This window comes from Ascaphus truei, chromosome 21, assembly GCF_040206685.1.
Source record: "Ascaphus truei isolate aAscTru1 chromosome 21, aAscTru1.hap1, whole genome shotgun sequence".
NCBI classification, from domain to species: Eukaryota; Metazoa; Chordata; class Amphibia; order Anura; family Ascaphidae; genus Ascaphus; species Ascaphus truei.
The window spans coordinates 26585671-26606792 of NC_134503.1; the positions used below are offsets into that span (position 1 = coordinate 26585671).

Below are 21122 nucleotides of genomic sequence, written 5' to 3' on the forward strand. Positions count from 1 at the left end.
TCCGGTGTGCTCCTGCTAGATGAGTAGCAAAGAATCCAAAAAGAACGAAGCGGTGCAACTCCCATGCAGTAAGGACACAGACCAGGATAGTGTCACTCAAGTGTAAGCTTTATTGACACCCGACAGCCCCAGAACCACTCTGATGCGTTTCTCTTTGACAAAGCACGGTGTACCGTGCGAAACGCGTCAGAGTGGTTCTGGGGCTGTCGGGTGTAAATAAAGCTCACACTTCAGTGACACTGTCCTGGTCTGAGTCCTTACTGCATGGGAGTTGCACCGCTTCGTTCTTCTTGGAGTTGACAAGAACTCAGGCTGGGAAGCCAACAGAGAAAGTTACAAAGTGACAACATTACACTGAGGAGTGATGGCTGTCTCAGAACTGGGGGGCAGAGGGGGGAGGAAGGCTGTGTGTGTGCCGCGCACGCGCATTTTAAGTGAAACTTCTTTGTCTTTTGTCACAGAAATTGTATTTGTGATGGTGATGTGTTTAATTAAAAATCAAAACACAATTTCAGTGACAAAGCGCAAAGAAGTGTGACTTAGAACGCACGTGCTCGGCACACCCCCCGTTTTAGCTATTTGCACTTCTATATTTATACTAACTGAATTCCTTTATGTGTGTGTGTCACTCTGCCACTGTGCGTGTGTCACTGTGTGCGTCACTCTGTGTACGCGTGTGTCACTGTGTGTGTGTGTCACTGTGTGTGCGTCACTCTGTGTGCGTGCGTCACTCTGTGTGTGTGTATCACTGTGTGTGTGCGTCACTCTGTGTGCGTGTGTCACTCTGTGTGTGTGTCACTGTGTGTGTGTGTCACTCTGTGTGTGTGCATCACTCTGTGTGTGTGTGTCACTCTGTGTGTGTGTGTCACTCTGTGTGCGTGTGTCACTGTGTGCGTGTGTCACTGTGTGCGTGTGTCACTGTGTGTCTGCGCGTGTGTCACTCTGTGTACGCGCGTGTCACTGTGTGTGTGTGTCACTGTGTGCGTCACTGTGTGTGCGTGCGTCACTCTGTGTGCGTGTGTCACTGTGTGCGTGTGTCACTGTGTGTCTGCGCATGTGTCACTGTGTACGCGCGTGTCACTGTGTGTGTGTGTCACTGTGTGTGTGTCACTGTGTCTGCGCGTGTGTCACTCTGTGTACGCGTGTCACTGTGTGTGTGCGTCACTCTGTGTGTGTGCGTCACTCTGTGTGTGTGTGTCACTGTGTGTGCATCACTCTGTGTGTGTGCGTCACTCTGTGTGTGTGTGTCACTCTGTGTGCGTGTGTCACTGTGTGCGTGTGTCACTGTGTGTCTGCGCGTGTGTCACTCTGTGTACGCGCGTGTCACTGTGTGTGTGTGTCACTGTGTGTGCGTCACTGTGTGTGCGTGCGTCACTCTGTGTGCGTGTGTCACTGTGTGCGTTTGTGTCACTCTGTGTACGCGCGTGTCACTGTGTGTGTGTGTCACTGTGTGTGTGTGTCACTGTGTGTCACTCTGTGTACGCGTGTCACTGTGTGTGTGTGTCACTGTGTGTGCGTCACTCTGTGTGTGTGTGTCACTGTGTGTGTGTGTCACTGTGTGTCTGCGCGTGTGTCACTCTGTGTACGCGTGTCACTGTGTGTGTGTGTCACTGTGTGTGTGTGTCACTGTGTGTGCGTCACTCTGTGTGCGTGTGTCACTCTGTGTGTGCGTCACTCTGTGTGCGTGCGTCACTCTGTGTGTGTGTCACTCTGTGTGTGTGTCACTGTGTGTGTGTCACTGTGTGTGTGTGTCACTGTGCGTGCGTCACTCTGTGTACGCGTGTGTCCCTGTGTGTGTGCGTCACTCTGTGTGCGTGCATCACTCTGTGTGTGTGTGTCACTCTGTGTGTGTGTGTCACTCTGTGTGTGTGCGTCACTCAGTGTGTGTGCGTCACTCTGTGTGTGTGCGTCACTCTGTGTACGCGTGTGTCACTGTGTGTGTGTCACTCTGTGTGTGTGCGTCACTCTGTGTGCGTCACTCTGTGTACGCGTGTCACAGTGTGTGTGTCACTGTGTGTGTGTGTCACTGTGTGTGCGTCACTCTGTGTGTGTGCGTCACTCAGTGTGTGTGCGTCACTCTGTGTGCGTGTGTCACTCTGTGTGTGTGTGTCACTCTGTGTACGCGTGTCACTGTGTGTGTGTGTGTCACTGTGTGTGTGCGTCACTCTGTGTGTGTGCGTCACTCTGTGTGTGTCACTCTGTGTACGCATGTCACTGTGTGTGTGTGTCACTGTGTGTGTGTCACTCTGTGTGTGTGCGTCACGCGTGTCACTGTGTGTGTGTGTCACTGTGTGTGTGCGTCACTCTGTGTGTGTGCGTCACTCTGTGTGTGTCACTCTGTGTACGCGTGTCACTGTGTGTGTGTGTCACTGTGTGTGTGTCACTCTGTTTGTGTGCGTCACGCGTGTCACTGTGTACGCGTGTCACTGTGTGTGTGTGTCACTGTGTGTGTGCGTCACTCTGTGTGTGTGCGTCACTCTGTGTGTGTCACTCTGTGTACGCGTGTCACTGTGTGTGTGTGTCACTGTGTGTGTGTCACTCTGTTTGTGTGCGTCACGCGTGTCACTGTGTACGCGTGTCACTGTGTGTGTGCGTCACTCTGTGTGTGTGCGTCACTCTGTGTGTGTCACTCTGTGTACGCATGTCACTGTGTGTGTGTCACTCTGTGTGTGTGCGTCACGCGTGTCACTGTGTGTGTGTGTCACTGTGTGTGTGCGTCACTCTGTGTGTGTGCGTCACTCTGTGTGTGTCACTCTGTGTACGCGTGTCACTGTGTGTGTGTCACTGTGTGTGTGTCACTCTGTTTGTGTGCGTCACGCGTGTCACTGTGTACGCGTGTCACTGTGTGTGTGTGTCACTGTGTGTGTGCGTCACTCTGTGTGTGTGCGTCACTCTGTGTGTGTGTGTCACTCTGTGTGTGTGTCTGTCTGTTTCAGCCTCGGGGGCCGCGGCTCTTTCACAGCCCCAGGGCTCTGTCCCTCCCTTCTTGCTTCTTTTTATCCCTGCCCGGTGTTCTCCGGCTCCTCTTCTCCCATTCGGTCCAGCTTACGGGTTGCGCATGCACAGAGCCCCACGTTGCGCATGTTCAGAGGCCCACGGCCCGTGGTGCACATGCGCAGAGGGCCGTGGAGCGCATGCGGCCCACAACCCCTTCTTGTGCGCATGCATTTAGTGTAATCTCCATGCAGACTAGAATGCTGTTTTTTTGCGCATGCGCGAGCACGACAGGTACGCGCCCATTTGTTCTGTGACGTCACCTGTGTTACGGTTTTTCGTTACAGGACGAGGATTTTTTTCCCCATGAAAACCCTGTAGATGCCAGCAAAGAAGTTTCACTTCAATATACGGAGAAGTTCCAGGACACTCCCTTTCTGGTATTACAAAATACCACTTTATAAACTATATATGTGGAACATATAAAATACATAGTAAACGGCAGTTTAAAATCCATAGTTCGTATAATACGTGGTGCTGGCCGGTACCACTGAGCCTTGAAAGTCCCTTTGATGATGAGGGTGCCAAGTAGGTGCACCAGTCCAGGATGGCTGAGTGCTCCTCAATGTTTTTTTAGTGGCCATAGAATGGGTGGGACCCACAAAAATGGTAATAGGGACACACAGGTGGTGGTATCCAATATCCTTATAGTCCTGGTAAGAGTTCTGGTTCTAACAATTGCTGAGGCTGCGACCATGAACGTTGTCAAGGCTCAAACCTGCCTCCAGGATCGTGGAGTCTTGTTCTGTGAGGAATTTCAAGCGTCTGTTCCTAGCACAATTGGGGATTGGTAAGGTGACCACTTGTTCTGGTAAGGTTGCCCTTGTTGTGTGTTGCCTTGTTGTTACTCTGTGTGGTGTATCTGCACTGGACTGATTTCATGCCAATAGCTGCACTCGGCAAACTGCAGCAAAGCTACCATCACGCTTTACGCCCCAACCTCCCTTTGCGGTCAGTCGCAAAACCCCGCGGGACACGTGATCCATCAACACACTGCTCCGAGGTACAGTGGCGGTCGGAGGCAGATCCCAGGAGTGAGCGGTGGCGACGGCAGCGAGTGGGGAAGAATATCGATCGGAAGGCAGCAGCGCAGCGGAGGTTCCATGCTACAGCTGTGATAACCTGTCCTGGATGCTGTGAGATTGAACATCTGAGACCTGGAGGCGGCAGTGCGGCGTGTGGTAAACTCATGTATTGTACATGAAATGTCTAATACCAACTAATCTGATGTACGCAGATATTATACCCTAAACAATATACACCCTTATTTTTACAAACTTCACTATGTGCGTTTGCGCTTTTGTCTTTTTTTGTGTTACAGTTGCCCTTGTTGTTTGTAGGATTCACCTTCCAGAAGGAACTCCCGTTAGAGAGATCCCTTTTTTTATACACAGCTGAGTTAGTTGGCATGTGTTTCCTTCTGGACGCAACTGGGGACAATCTTCTTTACCTCTGTTGTTGCGCTGACAGTGCTTAGTCTCTTGCAGAGATGCCAATCACGATGGCTGTCTGCTTTACCACCAGGTGTGTGGCTGAAAGCAGTGGTAGCATGCTTGAGACATACAAACGCTCGCTGGAGCATTACCCATTTAGAGGAATGATGGGATCCTTGCATATCTTCAGATGTCACGTTTGTGACCACAGCACAGACTTGAGGGTGGATCTCTGTGGCTACTTCCAGGATTATAAAATCAAATATGTCATCTGGAACCAATGGGCTCTCATCAAGTTGTGTCAGAGACTTTGGCTCTGTTGGCGATGACGTGCTCTGCAGGTGAGCTGTAGACACCAACCCAGTAGCATCGTCTCCAGGGTTCTAATCTGTAAGCACATTGTGCCACTGATCTGTTTGTGTGGATTTCTCGATTCCCTCTATTTTGTTTAGGAAGTGTCCACTGGGTGAGTGGAATAGAGACGTGGCCGTCCAACCGTTTGTCTTATCTTTGAAAATGTCCTTGTCAATCACCTTCAGGAGATCTTTCTCTTCCTTTGGTAAATGTGGTACGTCGTCTTTTGTCGTCTGGACTCCTGTACCTCCTAGGCCATTGTCACATTTCTCTGATATAAAGATGTCTTTGTGGTTTTCAGGGGTATGACTTTGTTTCTCTTTGTCGCCAAACCTTTTCTCCACATACATATGGCTAGAACGTGGTTTGAAGAGGGATGTGTGTTTATGTTCCATTATATTTGTTCTTCGGGCATCAACATAGTTCGTTTTGCGTCCTTTACCAATACATACATTACCCACTATCGCCCATCCTAGGTCAAGTCTTGGGCAAATGGAGCGTTATGGATTCCGTTGCGCTGTCCGCGGATTTTGTGCACTCAGGATTTCCCTGCCAAGCAGTAGCAAAATCTTGACATCTTGATCTAACGGCGGAATGGGGTCGGCTATTCCCCTAACGTGTGGGTGATGACGTGCCACGTCTGGTGTGGGAATCTCACTCCAGTTCGCTGCCATCTGATTACATTCTATATGCGTAAGGAGTGGTATTTTTATTCTACCATCTATGGAACCTGTGATGTGGCCATTTGCTCTCCTCCCTGACGTTTCTATCAGTCCTGCGCATGTTCTGAGTGTGTAGGGGGAGGCATTGTCTCGTGTGTTGAATAAGTTAAAGAATTCTGACCATGTTCTGAGTGTGTAGGGGGAGGCATTGTCTCGTGTGTTGAATAAGTTAAAGAATTCTGACCTTACTAATTAAGGTCTAATTAAGTCTAATTAAGTCTCTCTTGGCTGTGAGCCATATGGCTGTGTAACATCTTAAAGTGTCACATTGAAAGTGTCTGGAGGTAATTTTGGAGTTGAAATTGGAAGTGAAGATTAGAGGAAGATCTGGACTCTGCACAACAACAACAACAACTTTGCTACTGTGAGAACTTGACTTTCTAAATGCCGTGATTATTTGAAATCTTCCAATTCTCCAATACCTGGACTGTCTCTCCTCCTGCATCTCACTATGCCCTCCCTATTGCTTTTTCTGTTTACTGTTTCCTCACTCCTTTGTGAGCGTCTCTGTTCTCTCCAACTTCCCCACTGCACCCTTATTTATACACCTCCCTCCTAACAACTTCTTTACCCCTCAATAAAAAACGCCTGCACAAATCCTCCATTCACACCCTCTTATCTACGCCTTCCTGCTGCTGGGGATCTCCCCTAGACCTGACGCCAGACATACACACCTGATCACACCCATCTCTTCCCCTGTAAATGGTGTTAACCTTCTGATTTAATACTAACTAGCCATAAAACTCGCCCCACAAATCAAGCCTGCACTCATGGCTATTGTCGCACAGTCACTCCTACCACCCATTATGGCGAAGCACTGCCATATACAACACTTATTCCCTCACCTGCTGTCTCTGTAAGTCTCCCATCATACCACTTATATTGTAAGCTCTTTGGGGCAGGGATTGCCTTTCCTATTGTCTGATTTTGCTGCGCTTAATGTATTTTAATTCCTTGTACTATATTCTTTGTGAAGCGCTGAGTACATTTTTAGTGCTATATAAATTAGGGCATACAATACTAATGATCAGCTGCTTTGAACATCGATGATTGCATACATCCTAGTAGCTCTCTCAGGTTGTCCCTTGGGGTATACTGCGACAAGGCATATTTTGGAGCAGGACCTCTGGTCACGTCCTTCTCCACAAACCTTGGTGCACTGGGATGTGACAGATGGTGATGGTATTTTCTCTTCTCCTTCCCCGCCATGCTTTGCCATGGTGGTAGGGTTGTTGAGTTGGTAGAGTGTAAGTGCCTCTGGATATAAAGATGTTACATGCTTATCACTATCGCACACTGTGCATTTACAGTAATAGATTCTTTAGTCTCTGAGCAGATGACTCGTGGAAGCGCCGCATCTGAAGCAAACTCCAAATTCTTTGAGTAGGTTCCTGCGTTCTTCTATGGGCTGTGGTTTCTTGTGTATGGGACATTCCCTGTTTGGGTCCTCCGTCTTACCGCTTGTAGTGGTAGAAAGCAGAAGTGTATAGAACGCCAGTGCACCTGAAGAACAAGTCCTTGTAATAATAATAATTGCAGTTGAGAGAACTCCCAATGTACTGTGTGTACAATAATGTTGCCCTAATAGGGTTAGGGGACTAGTACTTAATGCCAACGGCACCATTAATAATTAGTACAGACCAAAGTCCCATATAAGGAGAAAAACAGGGCACGGCGACCCATAAAGCAAACTCACTTTTTTCCTCCAGGAGTATCCAACAGCAGATGAATGATTGGCGTGCAATCTCCCAGATAGGCAGCAGGAACAGGTAGGAAAAATGTTAGTGCACTGCCAAAGGGACCAGGAGGCGGCTCACGGCTGCAGCAGCAAAAAAAAAAATTTATTGCATAAAAAAGATTGGACTAAATGTCCCCCCTAAGCCACAGCAAAAGTCCCCCAACGCGTTTCGGGCTCTATGCCCTTTCTCAAGGTGTGATAGAAAGCAGCCTGGAGCCCCTCAGCGACAGGGCACATGACCGCAGGGACTAGGCTCCCCTCTCTTCCTTCTCCCTCCACTTTGGTGCCGGTTCACGTGCTGCTTCCCCTCTCCCCCCCAGCTTGGCTGAATTGCATGCTGTTTCCCCTTCCCCAGTGTCACAGGGAGGTCTGCTTGCAGGAGGTGGGGAGGGGGAGTGTGGAGGTCTGCTTGCAGGAGGTGGGGAGGGGGAGTGTGGAGGTCTGCCTGCAGGAGGTGGGGAGGGGGAGTGTGGAGGTCTGCCTGCAGGAGGTGGGGAGGGGGAGTGTGGAGGTCTGCCTGCAGGAGGTGGGGAGGGGGAGTGTGGAGGTCTGCTTGCAGGAGGTGGGGAGGGGGAGTGTGGAGGTCTGCCTGCAGGAGGTGGGGAGGGGGAGTGTGGAGGTCTGCTTGCAGGATGTGGGGAGGGGGAGCGTGGAGGTCTGCCTGCAGGAGGTGGGGAGGGGGAGTGTGGAGGTCTGCCTGCAGGAGGTGGGGAGGGGGAGTGTGGAGGTCTGCCTGCAGGAGGTGGGGAGGGGGAGTGTGGAGGTCTGCCTGCAGGAGGTGGGGAGGGGGAGTGTGAAGGTCTGCCTGCAGGAGGTGTGGAGGTGGTGAGGGGGAGTGTGAAGATCTGCCTGCAGGAGGTGGGGAGGGTGAGTGTGGAGATCTGCCTGCAGGAGGTGGGGAGGGTGAGTGTGGAGGTCTGCCTGCAGGAGGTGGGGAGGGGGAGAGTGGAGGTCTGCCTGCAGGAGGTGGGGAGGGGGAGTGTGGAGGTCTGCCTGCAGGAGGTTGGGAGGGGGAGTGTGAAGGTCTGCCTGCAGGAGGTGGGGAGGGGGAGTGTGAAGGTCTGCCTGCAGGAGGTGTGGAGGTGGTGAGGGGGAGTGTGAAGATCTGCCTGCAGGAGGTGGGGAGGGTGAGTGTGGAGGTCTGCCTGCAGGAGGTGGGGAGGGGGAGTGTGGAGGTCTGCCTGCAGGAGGTGGGGAGGGGGAGAGTGGAGGTCTGCCTGCAGGAGGTGGGGAGGGGGAGTGTGGAGGTCTGCTTGCAGGAGGTGGGGAGGGGGAGTGTGGAGGTCTGCCTGCAGGAGGTTGGGAGGGGGAGTGTGAAGGTCTGCCTGCAGGAGGTGGGGAGGGGGAGTGTGAAGGTCTGCCTGCAGGAGGTGGGGAGGGGGAGTGTGGAGGTCTGCCTGCAGGAGGTGGGGAGGGGGAGTGTGGAGGTCTGCTTGCAGGAGGTGGGGAGGGGGAGTGTGGAGGTCTGCCTGCAGGAGGTGGGGAGGGGGAGTGTGGAGGTCTGCTTGCAGGAGGTGGGGAGGGGGAGTGTGGAGGTCTGCCTGCAGGAGGTGGGGAGGGGGAGTGTGGAGGTCTGCCTGCAGGAGGTGGGGAGGGGGAGTGTGGAGGTCTGCCTGCAGGAGGTGGGGAGGAGGAGTGTGGAGGTCTGCCTGCAGGAGGTGGGGAGGGGGAGAGTGGAGGTCTGTCTGCAGGAGGTGGGGAGGGGGAGTGTGAAGGTCTGCCTGCAGGAGGTGTGGAGGTGGTGAGGGGGAGTGTGAAGATCTGCCTGCAGGAGGTGGGGAGGGGGAGTGTGGAGGTCTGCCTGCAGGAGGTGGGGAGGGGGTGTGTGGAGGTCTGCCTGCAGGAGGTGGGGAGGGGGAGAGTGGAGGTCTGCCTGCAGGAGGTAGGGAGGGGGAGTGTGGAGGTCTGCTTGCAGGAGGTGGGGAGGGGGAGTGTGGAGGTCTGCCTGCAGGAGGTTGGGAGGGGGAGTGTGAAGGTCTGCCTGCAGGAGGTGGGGAGGGGGAGTGTGGAGGTCTGCCTGCAGGAGGTGGGGAGGGGGAGTGTGGAGGTCTGCTTGCAGGAGGTGGGGAGGGGGAGTGTGGAGGTCTGCCTGCAGGAGGTGGGGAGGGGGAGTGTGGAGGTCTGCTTGCAGGAGGTGGGGAGGGGGAGTGTGGAGGTCTGCCTGCAGGAGGTGGGGAGGGGGAGTGTGGAGGTCTGCTTGCAGGAGGTGGGGAGGGGGAGTGTGGAGGTCTGCCTGCAGGAGGTGGGGAGGGGGAGTGTGGAGGTCTGCTTGCAGGAGGTGGGGAGGGGGAGTGTGGAGGTCTGCCTGCAGGAGGTGGGGAGGGGGAGTGGGGAGGTCTGCTTGCAGGAGGTGGTGAGGGGGAGTGTGGAGGTCTGCCAGCAGGAGGTGGGGAGGGGGAGTGGGGAGGTCTGCTTGCAGGAGGTGGGGAGGGGGAGTGTGGAGGTCTGCCTGCAGGAGGTGGGGAGGGGGAGTGGGGAGGTCTGCTTGCAGGAGGTGGGGAGGGGGAGTGTGGAGATCTGCCTGCAGGAGGTGGGGAGGGGGAGTGGGGAGGTCTGCTTGCAGGAGGTGGGGAGGGGGAGTGTGGAGGTCTGCCTGCAGGAGGTGGGGAGGGGGAGTGTGGAGGTCTGCCTGCAGGAGGTGGGGAGGGGGAGTGTGGAGGTCTGCCTGCAGGAGGTGGGGAGGGGGAGTGTGGAGGTCTGCCTGCAGGAGGTGGGGAGGGGGAGTGTGGAGGTCTGCCTGCAGGAGGTGGGGAGGGGGAGTGTGGAGGTCTGCTGGATAGGCTACAGAGTCTCTTTAAAAGGGGCTGGATGGCAGCAGCTTGCAGGAGGTGGTGAGGCTGGAGTTTACACTTGGAAGGGGGGCCTCCCACTTGAGCCTGCATAGGTGTGGGAGGTGCCCACTTGAGCCTGCATAGGTGTGGGGCCCACTTGAGCCCCTCACTGGGGTGGGAAAAAACTATACCTGTGTCCCTACGCTGTTATTGTGCCCCCACAGGGGTTTGGGGACCAACAGGAGGAAAGGGGGGGGGGGCTTCATGGGAGCCCCCATGGGGTTTGTGGGCCCCCTTTTGAAGGGGCTCGTCCAACTTAAGCCCCTGCGGGGGCTGTGGTAGTTCCGCTTCAAATCCACATGGGTTGGGAGCCCCACGGGGGTGGGGGAGCTATTTGAGCCCCTGTGGGAGTGGGAGGAGCTACATGTGACCATTGGGGTGGGGAACCTCACTTGAGCGCCTCACTGAGGGGGGGGGGGGGGCGCTATACTTGTTCCCCTAGGGCAGGGGTGGGGAACGTCCGGCCCGCTTTGGTCCGGCCTGCAAGAATGGTTTTAAAAAAAAAACAAAAAAAAATTAAACTCCCCCTTTCCTGATTGGCTGCCCGTGCTGTCACTCTGCCAATTTTTTTTTTGGCCCGCCTCTTCCTACAGCACTGCCCCCTCCCTTCTCTCCTCCAGTAATGCCGGCTCCTTAGGCTCCGCCCCCCTGTCCCTCCCTTTAGGCTCCGCCCCCTGTCCCTCCCTTTAGGCCCCGCCCCCTGTCCCTCCCTTTAGGCTCCGCGGGCCTGCCAGTCTCTCAGCTGCACTGGCTACCAATGCTGCTCCAGCAGCCCATCGACGGGCCCCAGGTAACCCACATGCCCTCTTATACCCCCCTCCCAGGCACCTTACCCACCCCAAGGGGGGAGAGGCATTATTTTTGTGTGTTTGCAGAGGTGGGCTTATTGTGTGTGTGTCACTGTGTGTGTCATTGTGTGTGTGTGTGTGTGTGTGTGTGTGTGTGTGTGTGTGTGTGTCTGTCTCTGTCATTGTGTGTGTGTGTGTGTGTGTGTCTGTCTCTGTCATTGTCATTGTGTGTGTGTCTGTCTCTGTCATTGTGTGTGTGTGTGTGTGTGTGTCTGTCTGTCTTTGTCATTGTGTGTGTGTGTCTGTCTCTGTTATTGTGTGTCTGTCTCTGTCATTGTGTGTGTGTGTGTTTCTGTCTCTGCCATTGTGTGTGTGTGTGTCAATGTGTGTGTGTGTGTGTGTGTGTGTCAATGTCACTGTGTGTGTGTGTGTGTGTGTGTCAATGTCACTGTGTGTGTGTGTGTGTGTGTGTGTGTGTGTGTGTGTGTGTGTGTGTGTGTGTCAATGTCACTGTGTGTGTGTGTGTGTGTGTGTGTGTGTGTGTGTGTGTGTGTGTCAATGTCACTGTGTGTGTGTCTGGCACTGTCACTGTGTGTGTGTCTGTCACTGTCACTGTGTGTGTCTGGCACTGTCACTGTGTGTGTCTGGCACTGTCACTGTGTGTGTCTGTCACTGTGTGTCACTGTCTCTGTGTGTGTGTGTGTGTGTGTGTGTGTGTGTGTGTGTGTGTGTGTGTGTGTGTCACTGTCTCTGTGTGTGTGTGTGTGTGTGTGTGTGTCACTGTCTCTGTGTGTGTGTGTGTGTGTGTGTGTGTGTGTCACTGTCTCTGTGTGTGTCACTGTGTGTGTGTGTGTGTGTGTGTGTGTGTGTGTGTGTGTATCACTGTCTGTGTGTGTGTGTGTCACTGTCTGTGTGTGTGTGTCACTGTCTCTGTGTGTGTGTGTGTGTGTGTGTGTGTGTGTGTGTGTGTGTGTGTCACTGTCTCTGTGTGTGTGTGTCACTGTCTCTGTGTGTGTGTCACTGTCTCTGTGTGTGTGTGTCACTGTCTCTGTGTGTGTGTGTGTGTGTCACTGTCTCTGTGTGTGTGTGTGTCACTGTCTCTGTGTGTGTGTGTGTGTGTGTCACTGTCTGTGTGTGTGTGTGTGTCACTGTCTCTGTGTGTGTGTGTGTGTGTCACTGTCTCTGTGTGTGTGTGTGTCACTGTCTCTGTGTGTGTGTGTGTGTCACTGTCTCTGTGTGTGTGTGTCACTGTCTCTGTGTGTGTCACTGTCTGTGTGTGTGTGTGTCACTGTGTGTGTGTGTGTGTGTCACTGTCTCTGTGTGTGTGTGTGTGTGTCACTGTCTCTGTGTGTGTGTGTGTGTGTGTGTCTCACGATCTCTGTGTGTCTCACTGTCTCTCTCACGGTCTCTGTGTGTCTCACTGTCTCTCTCACTGTCTCTGTGTGTGTGTGTCACTGTCTCTGTGTGTGTGTGTGTGTGTGTGTGTGTCACTGTCTCTGTGTGTGTGTGTGTCACTGTCTCTGTGTGTGTGTGTGTGTGTCTCGCGGTCTCTGTGTGTCTCACTGTCTCTCTCACTGTCTCTGTGTGTCTCACTGTCTCTCTCTCTCTGTGTGTTATTCATTGGGCAAAGAAGCATGTAAGTTCCTGGCCATACGGGTGGAATTTGGGCATGAGCGGGAAACAGGGAAACGTGTTCTGGTGGGGCAGGCAAGGTGAGATGGCATCAGCTGTTGCCAGAACTGCTGGTACTGGCAAGGGACAGGAGGTCTGCCAAAAATGTTGATTATTCACATGGGGGGTAACATCATTAGACTACTGTAGCGCAGATTCAGGTGTGTTGGGGAACGGTCCAGGTGGTGTGGTCAGATATAGTCCACAGGAGGGCGTGGTAGGGGGCGCTGCGAGATGAGGTGGTGGAGCGCACGAGGGAAAATTAATAAGGTAGTTGGGAAATTGATGATGCAGGTAGGAGGTTGGGTGATAAGGCATCTTGAATTCGAGTCCGTGACATAGAGGTAGTATTTGGGAAGGAGAGCCCCTGCTCCGAAGAGCTTACAATCTAATTAGTTGTTGGGAGGAACGTGCGGAGACAATAGGAGGCCGTTCTGGTGGGTGCGTCTGCAAGGGGCCAAGGTTTATGTTTGAGGTGTAAATTATCAGCCATAGAACTAAGGTCAGTGAAGGACCTGGTGTGGGGGCGGTAAAGTCAGTTGACTTGGGTCATTCCTTATTGACCTAACTATCTCAGATTTAGGTGCATGGAGGGATGGTTCAAAGGGGAAGGGGGTGCAGCGAATTGTGTGTTACAGGTAGGAGGCTTGGTGATAAGTCACCCAGAGTTCAATTCAGCAAATAGTGGATTATTTCGCCCACAACTGGGTACACTCATTCGAAATAGGGTTAGACATGTAATATGACACTTCAGGGGGGGCTTGAAGGGCCGTGCGGGTCTGGCGGTACGGGTCTAGTTTAAGGGGATTAAATAGCCCCGTGGGTGGCGGCTGTTGGGGGGGTAGGTGTTCGTTAACCTTGCCAGCGGGGGCTCTATGGTGCAGATAACCCCTAAAGCCTTGTGGTGGCTGGGGGTAGCGAGTGGGCAGGGCTCATTTGTGCGTGATTCCCTGGGTCCAGTATTGCTTAACGGCCGGGCCATCGGACGCTCGGCTTGGTGGGTCTTGCGGGCCGTGGTTGGGGTGCCATTGGCCTTTACCCGGGCGGAGAGCACGTGTCACGAGAGCTTGCGACAGGCTGTAATTGTACACCAAAAACTATATATAAATATATATATACCTGGGTTTGAACTGGGACGAGACTTAAGATATGATAAATATAATTTATTCCTTGATAAAGGTGAACACAACAGATTATACAATAACAGGCAAAATATAGACACTTACGTAAAAGATGAAAATAATGAAAACAGTCCCATCTGAACTGGCAGTTTCATCCAGCAATCAGCCCAAGACATTGCATGGCATTTCTTCTCAGCAATCAAGATGGTATAGAACAACAGGCCTGCAGACTTTGCATGAACACATGAACAACTTGATAGAGGGTGGACAGCTAGTTTATATACCGTTTGTCCCTCTATCTGTAACCTTAGGTGCCGAGACGGCTAGCAAATGTCCCTTGGAAGCTTTTGAAGCTCATTTTGGGACTTCCAGCTTGGGGTAGCCCCCCCATCAATAAACCCTTTGAAGCAGGGAGGACATTTGTCATGTTCACTCCTGCAGGAAACCTTGGTGTGTAAATGTGAGTTACCACGTTTACAAAGACATCCTCTTCCCTGCTCATTATCATAGCAGGGGGGCTGCAGTTTCTCAGAACTTCAACCAAAATGTCATATTTACTGCAAATCATTGCATAACTTCCGTTCCGTAATACACACAGTCCGGTGAGATATATTAATACGGCCGGTGGCACCTGACGCTCGCAGGAAGACCAAAAATTACATTGTAATATGAACATTAATAGAGATATTAATATCTGGCATTTCGTAACAGGTAAATGTACAAGGTTTAGCCTCAAAACGATGGGCTACATCCAACGGATACACATATGTAATTCTTATCCTTTTCAGCCAAGGACATCTCATAGTATTCTTCTATTTAATAAAGTTACCTACTCAGATATCCTGTTGGGGTAGCCCCACCCTGGCCCCATCAATAAAACCTTTTGAAGTCGGCTTGTAACTTTTCGCATAACCAATTAGGTCAGTTACCTATTGATCAGGGCGATGTATCACACCTCTCTGTTGATATACACTTCCAGTGAATAGACTCACGTGAATACTCATATGAGGCACCATTTGGTTCCTTACGCATTACAAAGACAGGCATTCTGCCTGTACATTAGCACACCATTAGCATTCTGCCTGTGTATTTCAAAAACTGCAAAAAGTCACTTTATCAAAAATATATGTCCCTCTTATGACAAAGTTATATTTTTAATATGTGTGTACTTGGGGGGTGACCCGGAGGCTGTACCCCAAGGCTCAGGGTCCTGGCTTACTCCGTTACCAAAATACCAGTTTTCAGGTAACTGTTTATTCAGCACTGCCTTTTGTCACCAACCTGGGTTTAAATCCCAGGACAAACCAACTGCAGGGCAGTTTTAAAACACAGAGAACCAATATTTAGGCAAAAGCTTGCATTCCCCCATCTGCATCTATCATGTGGGGTTCTAAAACCTTCTCTTTTCACATTCAACTTCAATTAACCCTTTGAAGTCCAGATTTCCTTAAAGGACATAATACAGTGGAATTTTCTTAAACTGTAGCTCATTAACCCCTTAAGTCCCAGTGGGTGGGTTATGCAGACCCTGATCCAGCAACAACATCATTTACACAGGGGAATAAGCATTTTCATGTTATTTAGCAAGGGTTAAGTCACAGTTCTGGGCCTCAGCCCAGTTAACCCCTTGTCTCCCTGGCGAGGTTAGAGGGGGGGCCCTTGGGGGGTAACCCCGTTAATCCCGGGCCAAACCCTCCCTACCGCCACAGCACGCTGGCAGGGTTGGCACTTACCAGGGTTTATTTGTGTAAATAAAGCCGTGGCCTTTGTCTTGAGGTACTGGACTGTAAGGTCGCGTGGGGTTGATCGCGCGTCTTTGATATGCATGCAGAGTGTGCGCTTTGCTCACTGGTGGTTACTGGAGGAAACCTGGCCGTCGTCTCTTCCTTGCGGTGGATGTGCGATGACTGTGGGTCAGTGTGCGGAGCTGTGTTTCTCTGAGTGTGCGTGCATAGATTGCGAGCCTGTTGTAGTGCATCCGTATGCATGCGAGCGTGTGGATCACTGTTGTAGCTGTAGCCATCCCAAGTAGCGTATGCCTTTAGAGAGACAGCGTCTACTTCCTGTGGATTCTCCATAGCTTCGGCATCTGTGATCTTCTCCTCATCAGGTAGAGATGGTGAACTGGCGTTCACACTGGCGTGGCTCATTACAGTCTCTACTGCGCTGGGCTGGATCTTCTGAAGCTCTCCGATTGTACTGTTGCTCCCCGTTATCCTGTCTTGCGGCTGCTACTAGGACCTCGGCTCGGGCTGCAGCAGCGATGGCTTCCTTTTCTTCACGTAAGGTCTGTATGTTCACTTCCAACTCGGCCTTCCTACGCACACAGGCAGCGGCATCAGCAGTGGCGGCTGCAAGGGTGGCCTTCTGCTCCTCCTTTCGATGCAGGCCTTCTCTAACTTCATGGCTGCCTCTTTCCGGCTGCATGGGGCCCTTGCACGTGCAGCCTCTGCGGCTAGTGTTCCATTAAGCAGATATCCATCTCCATGGTGCCCCAACCTGCCAGTGTGTCCTTAAGCAGATATCCGTCCCCATGCCCCCACCCTGCCAGTGTGTCCTTAAGCAGATATCCGTCCCCATGCCCCCACCCTGCCAGTGTTCCCTTAAGCAGATATCCATCTCCATGGCACCCCACCCTGCCAGTGTTTCCTTAAGCAGATATCCATCCTCGTGCCCCCACCCTGCCAGTGTTCCCTTAAGCAGATATCCGTCCCCATGCCCCCACCCTGCCAGTGTTCCCTTAAGCAGATATCCGTCCCCATGCCCCCACCCTGCCAGTGTGTCCTTAAGCAGATATCCGTCCCCATGCCCCCACCCTGCCAGTGTTCCCTTAAGCAGATATCCGTCCCCATGGCGCCCCACCCTGCCAGTGTTCCCTTAAGCAGATATCCGTCCCCATGCCCCCACCCTGCCAGTGTTCCCTTAAGCAGATATCCGTCCCCATGGCGCCCCACCCTGCCAGTGTGTCCTTAAGCAGATAGCCGTCCCCATGGCGCCCCACCCTGCCAGTGTTCCCTTAAGCAGATATCCGTCCCCATGCCCCCACCCTGCCAGTGTGTCCTTAAGCAGATATCCGTCCCCATGGCACCCCACCCTGCCAGTGTTCCCTTAAGCAGATATCCATCCCCATGCCCCCACCCTGCCAGCGTGTCCTTAAGCAGATATCCATCCCCATGGCACCCCACCCTGCCAGTGTTCCCTTAAGCAGATATCCGTCCCCATGGCGCCCCCACCCTGCCAGTGTTCCCTTAAGCAGATATCCATCCCCATGCCCCCACCCTGCCAGTGTTCCCTTAAGCAGATATCCGTCCCCATGCCCCCACCCTGCCAGTGTTCCCTTAAGCAGATATCCGTCCCCATGCCCCCACCCTGCCAGTTTTCCCTTAAGCAGATATCCGTCCCCATGCCCCCACCCTGCTAGCGTGTCCTTAAGCAGATATCCGTCCCCATGGCGCCCCACCCTGCCAGTGTGTCCTTAAGCAGATATCCGTCCCCATGGCGCCCCACCCTGCCAGTGTTCCCTTAAGCAGATATCCGTCCCCATGCCCCCACCCTGCCAGTGTTCCCTTAAGCAGATATCTGTCCCCATGGCGCCCCCACCCTGCCAGTGTTCCCTTAAGCAGATATCCGTCCCCATGCCCCCACCCTGCCAGTGTTCCCTTAAGCAGATATCCATCCCCATGCCCCCACCCTGCCAGTGTTCCCTTAAGCAGATATCCGTCCCCATGCCCCCACCCTGCCAGTGTTCCCTTAAGCAGATATCCGTCCCCATGCCCCCACCCTGCCAGTGTTCCCTTAAGCAGATATCCGTCCCCATGCCCCCACCCTGCCAGTTTTCCCTTAAGCAGATATCCGACCCCATGGCGCCCCACCCTGCCAGTTTTCCCTTAAGCAGATATCCGTCCCCATGCCCCCACCCTGCCAGTGTTCACTTAAGCAGATATCCATCCCCATGCCCCCACCCTGCCAGTGTTCCCTTAAGCAGATATCCGTCCCCATGGCGCCCCACCCTGCCAGTTTTCCCTTAAGCAGATATCCGTCCCCATGCCCCCACCCTGCCAGTGTGTCCTTAAGCAGATATCCGTCCCCATGCCCCCACCCTGCCAGCGTGTCCTTAAGCAGATATCCGTCCCCATGCCCCCACCCTGCCAGTGTGTCCTTAAGCAGATATCCGTCCCCATGGCGCCCCCCCTGCCAGTGTTCCCTTAAGCAGATATCCGACCCCATGGCGCCCCACCCTGCCAGTGTTCCCTAAAGCAGATATCCGTACCCATGGCGCCCCACCCTGCCAGTGTTCCCTTAAGCAGATATCCGTCCCCATGGCGCCCCACCCTGCCAGTGTTCCCTTAAGCAGATATCCGTCCCCATGCCCCCACCCTGCCAGTGTTCCCTTAAGCAGATATCCGTCCCCATGCCCCCACCCTGCCAGTGTGTCCTTAAGCAGATATCCGTCCCCATGCCCCCACCCTGCCAGTGTGTCCTTAAGCAGATATCCATCCCCATGCCCCCACCTTGCCAGTGTTCCCTTAAGCAGATATCCGTCCCCATGCCCCCACCCTGCCAGTGTGTCCTTAAGCAGATATCCGTCCCCATGCCCCCACCCTGCCAGTGTGTCCTTAAGCAGATATCCGTCCCCATGCCCCCACCCTGCCAGCGTGTCCTTAAGCAGATATCCGTCCCCATGCCCCCACCCTGCCAGTGTTCCCTTAAGCAGATATCCGTCCCCATGCCCCCACCCTGCCAGTGTTCCCTTAAGCAGATATCCATCCCCATGCCCCCACCCTGCCAGTGTTCCCTTAAGCAGATATCCGTCCCCATGCCCCCACCCTGCCAGTGTTCCCTTAAGCAGATATCCGTCCCCATGGCGCCCCACCCTGCCAGTGTTCCCTTAAGCAGATATCCGTCCCCATGGCGCCCCACCCTGCCAGTGTTCCCTTAAGCAGATATCCGTCCCCATGCCCCCACCCTGCCAGTGTTCCCTTAAGCAGATATCCGTCCCCATGCCCCCACCCTGCCAGTGTTCCCTTAAGCAGATATCCGTCCCCATGCCCCCACCCTGCCAGTTTTCCCTTAAGCAGATATCCGTCCCCATGCCCCCACCCTGCCAGTGTGTCCTTAAGCAGATATCCGTCCCCATGCCCCCACCCTGCCAGCGTGTCCTTAAGCAGATATCCGTCCCCATGCCCCCACCCTGCCAGTGTTCCCTTAAGCAGATATCCGTCCCCATGCCCCCACCCTGCCAGTGTTCCCTTAAGCAGATATCCGTCCCCATGCCCCCACCCTGCCAGTGTTCCCTTAAGCAGATATCCGTCCCCATGCCCCCACCCTGCCAGTTTTCCCTTAAGCAGATATCCGTCCCCATGCCCCCACCCTGCCAGTGCGTCCTTAAGCAGATATCCATCCCCATGCCCCCACCCTTCCAGCGTGTCCTTAAGCAGATATCCGTCCCCATGCCCCCACCCTGCCAGTGTTCCCTTAAGCAGATATCCGTCCCCATGCCCCCACCCTGCCAGTGTTCCCTTAAGCAGATATCCGTCCCCATGCCCCCACCCTGCCAGTTTTCCCTTAAGCAGATATCCGTCCCCATGCCCCCACCCTGCCAGTGTGTCCTTAAGCAGATATCCGTCCCCATGCCCCCACCCTGCCAGCGTGTCCTTAAGCAGATATCCGTCCCCATGCCCCCACCCTGCCAGTGTTCCCTTAAGCAGATATCCGTCCCCATGCCCCCACCCTGCCAGTTTTCCCTTAAGCAGATATCCGTCCCCATGCCCCCACCCTGCCAGTGTGTCCTTAAGCAGATATCCGTCCCCATGCCCCCACCCTGCCAGCGTGTCCTTAAGCAGATATCCGTCCCCATGCCCCCACCCTGCCAGTGTTCCCTTAAGCAGATATCCATCCCCATGTACGTTTGATCTATTTATGGGTACACGTTGGAGACGTGGGAGATGAGAGGACCCAGTCAGAGGAGCATTTACAGACACACTTTCTGCTTCTGACCCACCAGATTGCTGTAAGCAGGCATTTGCATTGTGCGCGTGTCACTGCGCGGGGGAATACTGCGCTATGGTCGGTCTCTTGATTTTCTCCACAGAATCACCATCATCTGGATCAAGTATCTGGGTATCCCCTTGATTAACAGGACTGGGTTTCATACCTTATCTAGGGACTGGTATCATAACTGTTAAGAAGAAGCAGAGGTCCCAAAATGGGGCCGTCGCGCCCATAATGGCCCGTGCCTCCAGGGGGTACTTAACGTGCCTTCCTTTCCTTCCCCCCACCACGAGGCTTGGTGGATTTGCGCGCAAATCAACAAGGGGAGGGGCTAATGGGGCGGGCTATTTAAACCCTGCGCTCGCAAAAGCTACTCACATATGGTCTAGCGGTTAGGATTCCTGGTTTTCACCCAGGCGGCCCGGGTTCGACTCCTGGTATGGGAACCACTGACTCTGTTTTCTTTTCTCCTTGCAGGTCCCTGTGAGCGTGTCTCCCGATAGCAGCATGGATCCCCGCAGCACGAGGCCGAGCAGCATCCAGGCTCAGGCAGCTGACCGCCGGACACAGCGCCCGGCGGCCCCACGGAAGCAGTGGCCAGAGCAGGAAGAGCTGCAGCCCTCTCCCATCCGGAGAGGGAAGCAGGCGGCCCAGCCTCGTTCACAGCCCCCTCAGCCCCGCTCTCAGCCCCCTCAGCCCCGCTCACAGCCCCCTCACAGCTCCTCTCCCATCCGGAGAGGGAAGCAGGCGGCCCAGCCTCGCTCTCAGCCCCGCTCCCAGCCCCCTCACAGCTCCTCTCCCAGCCGCAGAGGAAGGGAATCGCCCGGCAGGCTGGCTCCGCCCCCCAGCCTCACTCCCGTGCCTGCTCGCAGCAGAGCAGGGAAGGGAGGGCTGTTCCACCCCCCCTCATGGGAGAGGACTTTAGCCACCACCCTGCAGCTCCAGTCCCCGCTCCCCCTGCTGGCATGCCCCCCCCCCATCCCTGCAAAAATGGCCCCCCCCATCCCTGCAAAAATGGCCCCCCCCATCCCTGCAAAATCGGCCCCTCCAGCCCCCAGCCACCCTCCCCCTGCTGGCATGGCCCCCTCCATCCCTGCAAAAACGGCCCCCCCAGCCCCCAGCCACCCTCCCCCTGCAGCTGTTAGCCACGCTCCCACTGCTGGCCTGCCCCCCCCTTCCGCTGCACAGCACATCGCCCCCCCTGCTATACATAACACCCCCCCCCCCTGCTGACCAGACCCCCCCCCCCAGGGCCGGCCCGAGCCAGCCCACCAACGCGGCACAGCCACCCTCGGCGCTCCTGGCGCCTTACCCCCAAGCGCTTTACCCCCAAGTGCCTTACCCCCAAGTGCCTTACCCCCAAGCGCCTTACCACCAAGCGCCTTACCCCCAAGCGCCTTACCCCCAAGCGCCTTACCCCCAAGCGCTTTACCCCCAAGCGCTTTACCCCCAAGCGCCTTACCACCAAGCGCTTTACCC

The 21122-nt window shown here is 54.3% G+C and overlaps 1 non-coding gene across 1 annotated transcript; it reads left to right on the forward strand.

Moving 5' to 3' along the window:
• The first annotated feature begins 20017 nt into the window (after positions 1–20017).
• TRNAE-UUC (transfer RNA glutamic acid (anticodon UUC)) lies at positions 20018–20089 on the forward strand. Its single transcript has one exon. It is a non-coding gene; the product is annotated as a tRNA-Glu (tRNA).
• Positions 20090–21122: the final 1033 nt, after the last annotated feature.